The following is a 14,030-nucleotide window of genomic DNA, read 5'->3' on the forward strand; positions in this document are numbered from 1 at the left end:
AGACGTTAATCAGACGTTGGGATTTGGTCACCATACCTTACAGCTTAATGTTGGTAATTTATGTAAATTTGACATCAGGATGTGGCGTTTGGAAGATCTTGGATTTTGGTTACATAGCATCCCTACTTAAAACCAACAAATTATCAACGTCTATTGATGTTAGAATGGCAAGTTGAACTGACGTTAACATTCAGACGTTTATCAGACGTTGGGATATGGTCACCATACCTTACAGCTTAATGTTGGTAATTTATGTCAATTTGACATCAGGATGTGACGTTTGGAAGATGTTGGATTTTGGTTACATAACATCACTACTTAAAACCAACAAATTATCAACGTCTATTGATGTTACAATGGCAAGTTGAACTGACGTTAAAATTCAGACGTTTATCAGACATTGGGATTTGGTCACCATACCTTACAGCTTAATGTTGGTAATTTATGTCAATTTGACATCAGGATGTGACGTTTGGAAGATGTTGGATTTTGGTTGCATAACTTCACTACTTAAAACCAACAAATTATCAACGTCTATTGATGTTAGAATGGCAAGTTGAACTGACGTTAAAATTCAGACGTTTATCAGACGTTGGGATTTGGTCACCATACCTTACAGCTTAATGTTGGTAATTTACGTCAATTTGACATCAGGATGTGACGTTTGGAAGATGTTGGATTTTGGTTACATAACATCACTACTTAAAACCAACAAATTATCAACGTCTATTGTTGTTAGAATGGCAGGTTGAACTGACGTTAAAATTCAGACGTTTATCAGACGTTGGGATTTGGTCACCATACCTTACAGCTTAATGTTGGTAATTTACGTCAATTTGACATCAGGATGTGACGTTTGGAAGATGTTGGATTTTGGTTACATAACATCACTACTTAAAACCAACAAATTATCAACGTCTATTGATGTTAGAATGGCAGGTTGAACTGACGTTAAAATTCAGACGTTAATCAGACGTTGGGATTTGGTCACCATACCTTACAGCTTAATGTTGGTAATTTATGTAAATTTGACATCAGGATGTGGCGTTTGGAAGATCTTGGATTTTGGTTACATAGCATCCCTACTTAAAACCAACAAATTATCAACGTCTATTGATGTTAGAATGGCAAGTTGAACTGACGTTAACATTCAGACGTTTATCAGACGTTGGGATATGGTCACCATACCTTACAGCTTAATGTTGGTAATTTATGTCAATTTGACATCAGGATGTGACGTTTGGAAGATGTTGGATTTTGGTTACATAACATCACTACTTAAAACCAACAAATTATCAACGTCTATTGATGTTACAATGGCAAGTTGAACTGGCGTTAAAATTCAGACGTTTATCAGACATTGGGATTTGGTCACCATACCTTACAGCTTAATGTTGGTAATTTATGTCAATTTGACATCAGGATGTGACGTTTGGAAGATGTTGGATTTTGGTTGCATAACATCACTACTTAAAACCAACAAATTATCAACGTCTATTGATGTTAGAATGGCAAGTTGAACTGACGTTAAAATTCAGACGTTTATCAGACGTTGGGATTTGGTCACCATACCTTACAGCTTAATGTTGGTAATTTACGTCAATTTGACATCAGGATGTGATGTTTGGAAGATGTTGGATTTTGGTTACATAACATCACAAATTAAAACCAACAAATTATCAACGTCTATTGATGTTAGAATGGCAAGTTGAACTGACGTTAAAATTCAGACGTTTATCAGACGTTGGGATTTGGTCACCATACCTTACAGCTTAATGTTGGTAATTTACGTCAATTTGACATCAGGATGTGACGTTTGGAAGATGTTGGATTTTGGTTACATAACATCACTACTTAAAACCAACAAATTATCAATGTCTATTGATGTTAGAATGGCAAGTTGAACTGACGTTAAAATTCAGACGTTTATCAGACGTTGGGATTTGGTCATGATACCTTACAACTTAATGTTGGTAATTTACTTCAATTTGACATCAGGATGTGACGGTTGGAAGATGTTGGATTTTGGTTACATAACATCACTACTTAAAACCTACAAATTATCAACGTCTATTGATGTTAGAATGGCAGGTTGAACTGACGTTAAAATTCAGACGTTAATCAGACGTTGGGATTTGGTCACCATACCTTACAGCTTAATGTTGGTAATTTATGTAAATTTGACATCAGGATGTGGCGTTTGGAAGATCTTGGATTTTGGTTACATAGCATCCCTACTTAAAACCAACAAATTATCAACGTCTATTGATGTTAGAATGGCAAGTTGAACTGACGTTAACATTCAGACGTTTATCAGACGTTGGGATATGGTCACCATACCTTACAGCTTAATGTTGGTAATTTATGTCAATTTGACATCAGGATGTGACGTTTGGAAGATGTTGGATTTTGGTTACATAACATCACTACTTAAAACCAACAAATTATCAACGTCTATTGATGTTACAATGGCAAGTTGAACTGACGTTAAAATTCAGACGTTTATCAGACATTGGGATTTGGTCACCATACCTTACAGCTTAATGTTGGTAATTTATGTCAATTTGACATCAGGATGTGACGTTTGGAAGATGTTGGATTTTGGTTGCATAACTTCACTACTTAAAACCAACAAATTATCAACGTCTATTGATGTTAGAATGGCAAGTTGAACTGACGTTAAAATTCAGACGTTTATCAGACGTTGGGATTTGGTCACCATACCTTACAGCTTAATGTTGGTAATTTACGTCAATTTGACATCAGGATGTGATGTTTGGAAGATGTTGGATTTTGGTTACATAACATCACAAATTAAAACCAACAAATTATCAACGTCTATTGATGTTAGAATGGCAAGTTGAACTGACGTTAAAATTCAGACGTTTATCAGACGTTGGGATTTGGTCACCATACCTTACAGCTTAATGTTGGTAATTTACGTCAATTTGACATCAGGATGTGACGTTTGGAAGATGTTGGATTTTGGTTACATAACATCACTACTTAAAACCAACAAATTATCAATGTCTATTGATGTTAGAATGGCAAGTTGAACTGACGTTAAAATTCAGACGTTTATCAGACGTTGGGATTTGGTCATGATACCTTACAACTTAATGTTGGTAATTTACTTCAATTTGACATCAGGATGTGACGTTTGGAAGATGTTGGATTTTGGTTACATAACATCACTACTTAAAACCAACAAATTATCAACGTCTATTGTTGTTAGAATGGCAGGTTGAACTGACGTTAAAATTCAGACGTTTATCAGACGTTGGGATTTGGTCACCATACCTTACAGCTTAATGTTGGTAATTTACGTCAATTTGACATCAGGATGTGACGTTTGGAAGATGTTGGATTTTGGTTACATAACATCACTACTTAAAACCAACAAATTATCAACGTCTATTGATGTTAGAATGGCAGGTTGAACTGACGTTAAAATTCAGACGTTAATCAGACGTTGGGATTTGGTCACCATACCTTACAGCTTAATGTTGGTAATTTATGTAAATTTGACATCAGGATGTGGCGTTTGGAAGATCTTGGATTTTGGTTACATAGCATCCCTACTTAAAACCAACAAATTATCAACGTCTATTGATGTTAGAATGGCAAGTTGAACTGACGTTAACATTCAGACGTTTATCAGACGTTGGGATATGGTCACCATACCTTACAGCTTAATGTTGGTAATTTATGTCAATTTGACATCAGGATGTGACGTTTGGAAGATGTTGGATTTTGGTTACATAACATCACTACTTAAAACCAACAAATTATCAACGTCTATTGATGTTACAATGGCAAGTTGAACTGGCGTTAAAATTCAGACGTTTATCAGACATTGGGATTTGGTCACCATACCTTACAGCTTAATGTTGGTAATTTATGTCAATTTGACATCAGGATGTGACGTTTGGAAGATGTTGGATTTTGGTTGCATAACATCACTACTTAAAACCAACAAATTATCAACGTCTATTGATGTTAGAATGGCAAGTTGAACTGACGTTAAAATTCAGACGTTTATCAGACGTTGGGATTTGGTCACCATACCTTACAGCTTAATGTTGGTAATTTACGTCAATTTGACATCAGGATGTGATGTTTGGAAGATGTTGGATTTTGGTTACATAACATCACAAATTAAAACCAACAAATTATCAACGTCTATTGATGTTAGAATGGCAAGTTGAACTGACGTTAAAATTCAGACGTTTATCAGACGTTGGGATTTGGTCACCATACCTTACAGCTTAATGTTGGTAATTTACGTCAATTTGACATCAGGATGTGACGTTTGGAAGATGTTGGATTTTGGTTACATAACATCACTACTTAAAACCAACAAATTATCAATGTCTATTGATGTTAGAATGGCAAGTTGAACTGACGTTAAAATTCAGACGTTTATCAGACGTTGGGATTTGGTCATGATACCTTACAACTTAATGTTGGTAATTTACTTCAATTTGACATCAGGATGTGACGGTTGGAAGATGTTGGATTTTGGTTACATAACATCACTACTTAAAACCTACAAATTATCAACGTCTATTGATGTTAGAATGGCAGGTTGAACTGACGTTAAAATTCAGACGTTAATCAGACGTTGGGATTTGGTCACCATACCTTACAGCTTAATGTTGGTAATTTATGTAAATTTGACATCAGGATGTGGCGTTTGGAAGATCTTGGATTTTGGTTACATAGCATCCCTACTTAAAACCAACAAATTATCAACGTCTATTGATGTTAGAATGGCAAGTTGAACTGACGTTAACATTCAGACGTTTATCAGACGTTGGGATATGGTCACCATACCTTACAGCTTAATGTTGGTAATTTATGTCAATTTGACATCAGGATGTGACGTTTGGAAGATGTTGGATTTTGGTTACATAACATCACTACTTAAAACCAACAAATTATCAACGTCTATTGATGTTACAATGGCAAGTTGAACTGACGTTAAAATTCAGACGTTTATCAGACATTGGGATTTGGTCACCATACCTTACAGCTTAATGTTGGTAATTTATGTCAATTTGACATCAGGATGTGACGTTTGGAAGATGTTGGATTTTGGTTGCATAACTTCACTACTTAAAACCAACAAATTATCAACGTCTATTGATGTTAGAATGGCAAGTTGAACTGACGTTAAAATTCAGACGTTTATCAGACGTTGGGATTTGGTCACCATACCTTACAGCTTAATGTTGGTAATTTACGTCAATTTGACATCAGGATGTGATGTTTGGAAGATGTTGGATTTTGGTTACATAACATCACAAATTAAAACCAACAAATTATCAACGTCTATTGATGTTAGAATGGCAAGTTGAACTGACGTTAAAATTCAGACGTTTATCAGACGTTGGGATTTGGTCACCATACCTTACAGCTTAATGTTGGTAATTTACGTCAATTTGACATCAGGATGTGACGTTTGGAAGATGTTGGATTTTGGTTACATAACATCACTACTTAAAACCAACAAATTATCAATGTCTATTGATGTTAGAATGGCAAGTTGAACTGACGTTAAAATTCAGACGTTTATCAGACGTTGGGATTTGGTCATGATACCTTACAACTTAATGTTGGTAATTTACTTCAATTTGACATCAGGATGTGACGTTTGGAAGATGTTGGATTTTGGTTACATAACATCACTACTTAAAACCTACAAATTATCAACGTCTATTGATGTTAGAATGGCAGGTTGAACTGACGTTAACATTCAGACGCTTATCAGACGTTGGGATTGGGTCACCATACCTTACAGCTTAATGTTGGTAATTTACGTCAATTTGACATCAGGATGTGACGTTTGGAAGATCTTGGATTTTGGTTACATAACATCACAAATTAAAACCAACAAATTATCAACGTCTATTGATGTTAGAATGGCAGGTTGAACTGACGTTAAAATTCAGACGTTTATCAGACGTTGGGATTTGGTCACCATACCTTACAGCTTAATGTTGGTAATTTACGTCAATTTGACATCAGGATGTGACGTTTGGAAGATGTTGGATTTTGGTTACATAACATCACTACTTAAAACCAACAAATTATCAACGTCTATTGTTGTTAGAATGGCAGGTTGAACTGACGTTAAAATTCAGACGTTTATCAAACGTTGGGATTTGGTCACCATACCTTACAGCTTAATGTTGGTAATTTACGTCAATTTGACATCAGGATGTGACGTTTGGAAGATGTTGGATTTTGGTTACATAACATCACTACTTAAAACCAACAAATTATCAACGTCTATTGATGTTAGAATGGCAGGTTGAACTGACGTTAAAATTCAGACGTTAATCAGACGTTGGGATTTGGTCACCATACCTTACAGCTTAATGTTGGTAATTTATGTAAATTTGACATCAGGATGTGGCGTTTGGAAGATCTTGGATTTTGGTTACATAGCATCCCTACTTAAAACCAACAAATTATCAACGTCTATTGATGTTAGAATGGCAAGTTGAACTGACGTTAACATTCAGACGTTTATCAGACGTTGGGATATGGTCACCATACCTTACAGCTTAACCCTTTGAGGTCGGCTATGCCGCCGGCGGGATAAAATTGAAATTCCACATAAACACGTATATAACTCTGCGAGATTTTATCCTAAAAAAAAAATACAACATACCTCGGAAACCTTGAAGGGTCTACTTTCCAACTATATATAGGGTGAAACGATATATATATTTATATTCTTGTGAGAGAAGCGTAAACAACAACCGGCACATTTTTGAGGCACAAGCTTTTTTGTTCCGCCCATAGACGCGTTCTGCCATTCATATGTTGACACTATGGTAATTCGGCAGCTGCTAGTGGAGGATCATTGGCTGATAATTTGCATGAAAACGCCCAAACACAGAGCCACATGTCGCGGAATTGTTTACGTGGAGCTTCGTCATATCGCACTCACGGGAGCTGGAGCCACTGCGGAGGAGAGCTTTGTTCTGGAAAATGAAGAGGATTTCAGCTCATCTGACGAAAGCGGGGAGGACAGTGACGAAGAAAGATTTATTTTGAGATGCGGATTGATCCGAAGGAGGATTTTTGTGAAGGGTAAGTGAAATATTTCTTTTCAAATGAAACAAACCCACGCTTCGCGCTCACTGTGTACACTCCGCGAATTCCGGATAAATTAAAATAAAGAATAAATTAAATAAGTATTCCTTTGTATATGAAAGCATAAATGAATGTAAAAAAAAACCTGCTGTTGTGTAAACGGGACATTCAAGTGTAGCCTGTTGCTAATCTGAGTGCATGCTGAGAGTGCTAACATTAGCATGCGAGGCTCCAGTACCATAAGTGTGGCTTATGGCTGTAAATGTTTAGCCTAGTGTGGTAATGTCATGTGTAAATGGCCTGTGTGAATGTAATAGTGTCATCCTATGTAGCTTGTTATGCTATGTACTGCTATACATAGGTCATATACAAGTACTGTATTTGAAATACAAGTAATTATTAGTTGTAGTGACTGTTGGCATGAATAGCTAATCTTTGTAACTGCTCAGAAGCTCACATTTCTTATTATTTTTCTTTCAGAAATGTGGAAAATACTCCACCTCCAAGCAAAGACGACGGCGTCAACCAAGTCTGCAACCACCAACGTGTAAACACATGGTCCTTCCACATCTGCTCTGCAAGTTTAGCATTTTGCAGTACACAACTCAGCACAAAACTTTGAAGTGGTACAGAAAACTGTTTCTTCACTTCTTGGACATTGCTGCTACCAATGCCTACATTCTCCACAACAACTTATGCAACAGGACAGCCTGACCCACAAGGCATTCATGGAAGAGCTTGTTGAACAGCTGTGTGGTATGCAAAAACCCCATGGAAATGTGAACAGTGTGATGTCTACCTTTGCATGCAGCCAGACAGAAACTGTTTTAGAGACTGGCATCTTTTGTTGAACTGACTCAAATATATATACACACACAAGGATATACAGTATGACTATCTTTAGTATATTATCACTATGTTTACATGTGAACACATTTTCCATTTATTTTAATTCATGCCAGTTATTTATTTTTTTGTTTTTATTGCTTGTTTAGTTCTCTTTTTTTGAAATAAACTGTGATAAACTCTGCCTCTGGTCTCTTCTCTTTTGACAGCTGTGGCAGTGACAGCTAATGGGCCATTCATTAGGCAGTGGGGTGGGGACCTCGCACCTCGGTTTTCGCACCTATCTTCATACATATGCAACGTAGGAGCCAGTGACTGAGAAAAACAGAGTGTCACCTCACATTTGTTATGTCCTAAGTATAAAATTACATACAATTTATGAAAAGTAGAATCAGCAGTGTGTTGCCAAGACCCGTGTTCACAAAGTTTTGACCTCAAAGGTCCCGGTGAGAAATGTTTAGAATGTGTTTTTTCACAGTATATCAGCACTTCTGAAAATAGGTTTTTGGAAAGTCTAAGTTTAGAGTAAATTTAATCAAAATGTAGATGTATGACACTCTTACTGATTCAACACTGTTGTTGCAGAGATAGTTCTGAAAAATGCATGTGTAACACTTTGAAATGATTTTTTCTCAGATGCGTACAATTTGTAAAACAATCAAGGCATGTCAGACTACACCAGGGTGTCTGAAAACCCCTCAGACTCCAGGGGGTTAATGTTGGTAATTTATGTCAATTTGACATCAGGATGTGACGTTTGGAAGATGTTGGATTTTGGTTACATAACATCACTACTTAAAACCAACAAATTATCAACGTCTATTGATGTTACAATGGCAAGTTGAACTGACGTTAAAATTCAGACGTTTATCAGACATTGGGATTTGGTCACCATACCTTACAGCTTAATGTTGGTAATTTATGTCAATTTGACATCAGGATGTGACGTTTGGAAGATGTTGGATTTTGGTTGCATAACTTCACTACTTAAAACCAACAAATTATCAACGTCTATTGATGTTAGAATGGCAAGTTGAACTGACGTTAAAATTCAGACGTTTATCAGACGTTGGGATTTGGTCACCATACCTTACAGCTTAATGTTGGTAATTTACGTCAATTTGACATCAGGATGTGACGTTTGGAAGATGTTGGATTTTGGTTACATAACATCACAAATTAAAACCAACAAATTATCAACGTCTATTGATGTTAGAATGGCAAGTTGAACTGACGTTAAAATTCAGACGTTTATCAGACGTTGGGATTTGGTCACCATACCTTACAGCTTAATGTTGGTAATTTACGTCAATTTGACATCAGGATGTGACGTTTGGAAGATGTTGGATTTTGGTTACATAACATCACTACTTAAAACCAACAAATTATCAATGTCTATTGATGTTAGAATGGCAAGTTGAACTGACGTTAAAATTCAGACGTTCATCAGACGTTGGGATTTGGTCATGATACCTTACAACTTAATGTTGGTAATTTACTTCAATTTGACATCAGGATGTGACGTTTGGAAGATGTTGGATTTTGGTTACATAACATCACTACTTAAAGCCTACAAATTATCAACGTCTATTGATGTTAGAATGGCAGGTTGAACTGACGTTAACATTCAGACATTTATCAGACGTTGGGATTTGGTCACCATACCTTACAGCTTAATGTTGGTGATTTACGTCAATTTGACATCAGGATGTGACGTTTGGAAGATGTTGGACTTTGGTTACATAACATCACTACTTAAAACCAAGAAATTATCAACGCCTATTGATGATAGAATGGCAGGTTGAACTGACGTTAAAATTCAGACGTTCATCAGACGTTGGGATTTGGTCACCATACCTTACAGCTTAATGTTGGTAATTTACGTCAATTTGACATCAGGATGTGACGTTTGGAAGATGTTGGATTTTGGTTACATAACATCACTACTGAAAACCAACAAATTATCAACGTCTATTGATGTTAGAATGGCAGGTTGAACTGACGTTAAAATTCAGACGTTAATCAGACGTTGGTATTTGGTCACCATACCTTACAGCTTAATGTTGGTAATTTACTTCAATTTGACATCAGGATGTGACGTTTGGAAGATGTTGGATTTTGGTTACATAGCATCCCTACTTAAAACCAACAAATTATCAACGTCTATTGATGTTAGAATGGCAGGTTGAACTAACGTTAAAATTCAGATGTTTATCAGACGTTGGGATTTGGTCACCATATCTTACAGCTTAATGTTGATAATTTACGTCAATTTGACATCAGGATGTGATGTTTGGAAGATGTTGGATTTTGGTTACATAACATCACTACTTAAAACCAACAAATTATCAACGTCTATTGACGTTAGAATGGCAAGTTGAACTGACGTTAAAAATCAGATGTTTATCAGACGTTGGGATTTGGTCACCATACCTTACAGCTTAATGTTGGTAATTTACATCAATTTGACATCAGGATGTGACATTTGGAAGATGTTGGATTTTGGTTACTTAACATCACTACTTAAAACCAAAAAATTATCAACGTCTATTGATGTTAGAATGGCAAGTTGAACTGATATTAAAATTCAGATGTTTATCAGACGTTGGGATTTGGTCACCATACCTTACAGCTTAATGTTGGTAATTTACGTCAATTTGACATCAGGATGTGATTTTTGGAAGATGTTGGATTTTGGTTACATAACATCACTACTTTAAAGCAACAAATTATCAACGTCTATTGATGTTAGAATGGCAGGTTGAACTGACGTTAAAATTCAGATGTTTATCAGACGTTGGGATTTGGTCACCATACCTTACAGCTTAATGTTGGTAATTTACATCAATTTGACATCAGGATGTGACGTTTGGAAGATGTTGGATTTTGGTTACTTAACATCACTACTTAAAACCAAAAAATTATCAACGTCTATTGATGTTAGAATGGCAACTTGAACTGATATTAAAATTCAGATGTTTATCAGACGTTGGGATTTGGTCACCATACCTTACAGCTTAATGTTGGTAATTTACATCAATTTGACATCAGGATGTGACGTTTGGAAGATGTTGGATTTTGGTTGCATAACATCACAAATTAAAACCAACAAATTATCAACGTCTATTGATGTTAGATTGGCAGGTTGAACTGACGTTAAAATTCAGATGTTTATCAGACGTTGGGATTTGGTTAGCATACCTTACAGCTTAATGTTGGTAATTTACGTCAATTTGACATCAGGATGTGACGTTTGGAAGATGTTGGATTTTGGTTACATAACATCACTACTTAAAACCAACAAATTATCAACATCTATTGATGTTAGAATGGCAAGTTGAACTGACGTTAAAATTCAGACGTTTATCAGACGTTGGGATTTGGTCACCATACCTTACAGCTTAATGTTGGTAATTTACGCCAATTTGACATCAGGATGTGACGTTTGGAAGATGTTGGATTTTGGTTGCATAACATCACAAAATAAAACCAACAAATTATCAACGTCTATTGATGTTAAAATGGCAGGTTGACTTGACGTTAAAATTCAGACGTTTATCAGACGTTGGGATTTGGTCACCATACCTTACAGCTTAATGTTGGTAATTTACGTCAATTTGACATCAGGATGTGACGTTTGGAAGATGTTGGATTTTGGTTACATAACATCACAAATTAAAACCAACAAATTATCAACGTCTATTGATGTTAGAATGGCAGGTTGAACTGACGTTAAAATTCAGATGTTTATCAGACGTTGGGATTTGGTCACCATACCTTACAGCTTAATGTTTGTAATTTACATCAATTTGACATCAGGATGTGACGTTTGGAAGATGTTGGATTTTTGTTACATAACATCACAAATTAAAACCGACAAATTATCAACGTCTATTGATGTTAGAATGGCAGGTTGAACTGACATTAAAATTCAGACGTTAATCAGACGTTGGTATTTGGTCACCATACCTTACAGCTTAATGTTGGTAATTTATGTAAATTTGACATCAGGATGTGACATTTGGAAGATGTTGGATTTTGGTTACATAACATCACAAATTAAAACCGACAAATTATCAACGTCTATTGATGTTAGAACGGCAGGTTGAACTGACATTAAAATTGAGACATTTATCAGACGTTGGGATTTGGTCACCATACCTTACAGCTTAATGTTGGTGATTTACGTCAATTTGACATCAGGATGTGACGTTTGGAAGATGTTGGACTTTGGTTACATAACATCACTACTTAAAACCAAGAAATTATCAACGCCTATTGATGATAGAATGGCAGGTTGAACTGACGTTAAAATTCAGACGTTCATCAGACGTTGGGATTTGGTCACCATACCTTACAGCTTAATGTTGGTAATTTACGTCAATTTGACATCAGGATGTGACGTTTGGAAGATGTTGGATTTTGGTTACATAACATCACTACTTAAAACCAACAAATTATCAACGTCTATTGATGTTAGAATGGCAGGTTGAACTGACGTTAAAATTCAGACGTTTATCAGACGTTGGTATTTGGTCACCATACCTTACAGCTTAATGTTGGTAATTTATGTAAATTTGACATCAGGATGTGACGTTTGGAAGATGTTGGATTTTGGTTACATAGCATCCCTACTTAAAACCAACAAATTATCAACGTCTATTGATGTTAGAATGGCAGGTTGAACTAACGTTAAAATTCAGATGTTTATCAGACGTTGGGATTTGGTCACCATATCTTACAGCTTAATGTTGATAATTTACGTCAATTTGACATCAGGATGTGATGTTTGGAAGATGTTGGATTTTGGTTACATAACATCACTACTTAAAACCAACAAATTATCAACGTCTATTGACGTTAGAATGGCAAGTTGAACTGACGTTAAAAATCAGATGTTTATCAGACGTTGGGATTTGGTCACCATACCTTACAGCTTAATGTTGGTAATTTACATCAATTTGACATCAGGATGTGACGTTTGGAAGATGTTGGATTTTGGTTACTTAACATCACTACTTAAAACCAAAAAATTATCAACGTCTATTGATGTTAGAATGGCAAGTTGAACTGATATTAAAATTCAGATGTTTATCAGACGTTGGGATTTGGTCACCATACCTTACAGCTTAATGTTGGTAATTTACGTCAATTTGACATCAGGATGTGATTTTTGGAAGATGTTGGATTTTGGTTACATAACATCACTACTTTAAAGCAACAAATTATCAACGTCTATTGATGTTAGAATGGCAGGTTGAACTGACGTTAAAATTCAGATGTTTATCAGACGTTGGGATTTGGTCACCATACCTTACAGCTTAATGTTGGTAATTTACATCAATTTGACATCAGGATGTGACGTTTGGAAGATGTTGGATTTTGGTTACTTAACATCACTACTTAAAACCAAAAAATTATCAACGTCTATTGATGTTAGTATGGCAACTTGAACTGATATTAAAATTCAGATGTTTATCAGACGTTGGGATTTGGTCACCATACCTTACAGCTTAATGTTGGTAATTTACATCAATTTGACATCAGGATGTGACGTTTGGAAGATGTTGGATTTTGGTTGCATAACATCACAAATTAAAACCAACAAATTATCAACGTCTATTGATGTTAGAATGGCAGGTTGAACTGACGTTAAAATTCAGACGTTTATCAGACGTTGGGATTTGGTTAGCATACCTTACAGCTTAATGTTGGTAATTTACGTCAATTTGACATCAGGATGTGACGTTTGGAAGATGTTGGATTTTGGTTACATAACATCACTACTTAAAACCAACAAATTATCAACATCTATTGATGTTAGAATGGCAAGTTGAACTGACGTTAAAATTCAGACGTTTATCAGACGTTGGGATTTGGTCACCATACCTTACAGCTTAATGTTGGTAATTTACGCCAATTTGACATCAGGATGTGACGTTTGGAAGATGTTGGATTTTGGTTGCATAACATCACAAAATAAAACCAACAAATTATCAACGTCTATTGTAGTTAAAATGGCAGGTTGACTTGACGTTAAAATTCAGACGTTTATCAGACGTTGGGATTTGGTCACC

The sequence above is a fragment of the Hoplias malabaricus genome, chromosome X2, assembly GCF_029633855.1.
Source record: "Hoplias malabaricus isolate fHopMal1 chromosome X2, fHopMal1.hap1, whole genome shotgun sequence".
Taxonomy (NCBI): domain Eukaryota; kingdom Metazoa; phylum Chordata; class Actinopteri; order Characiformes; family Erythrinidae; genus Hoplias; species Hoplias malabaricus.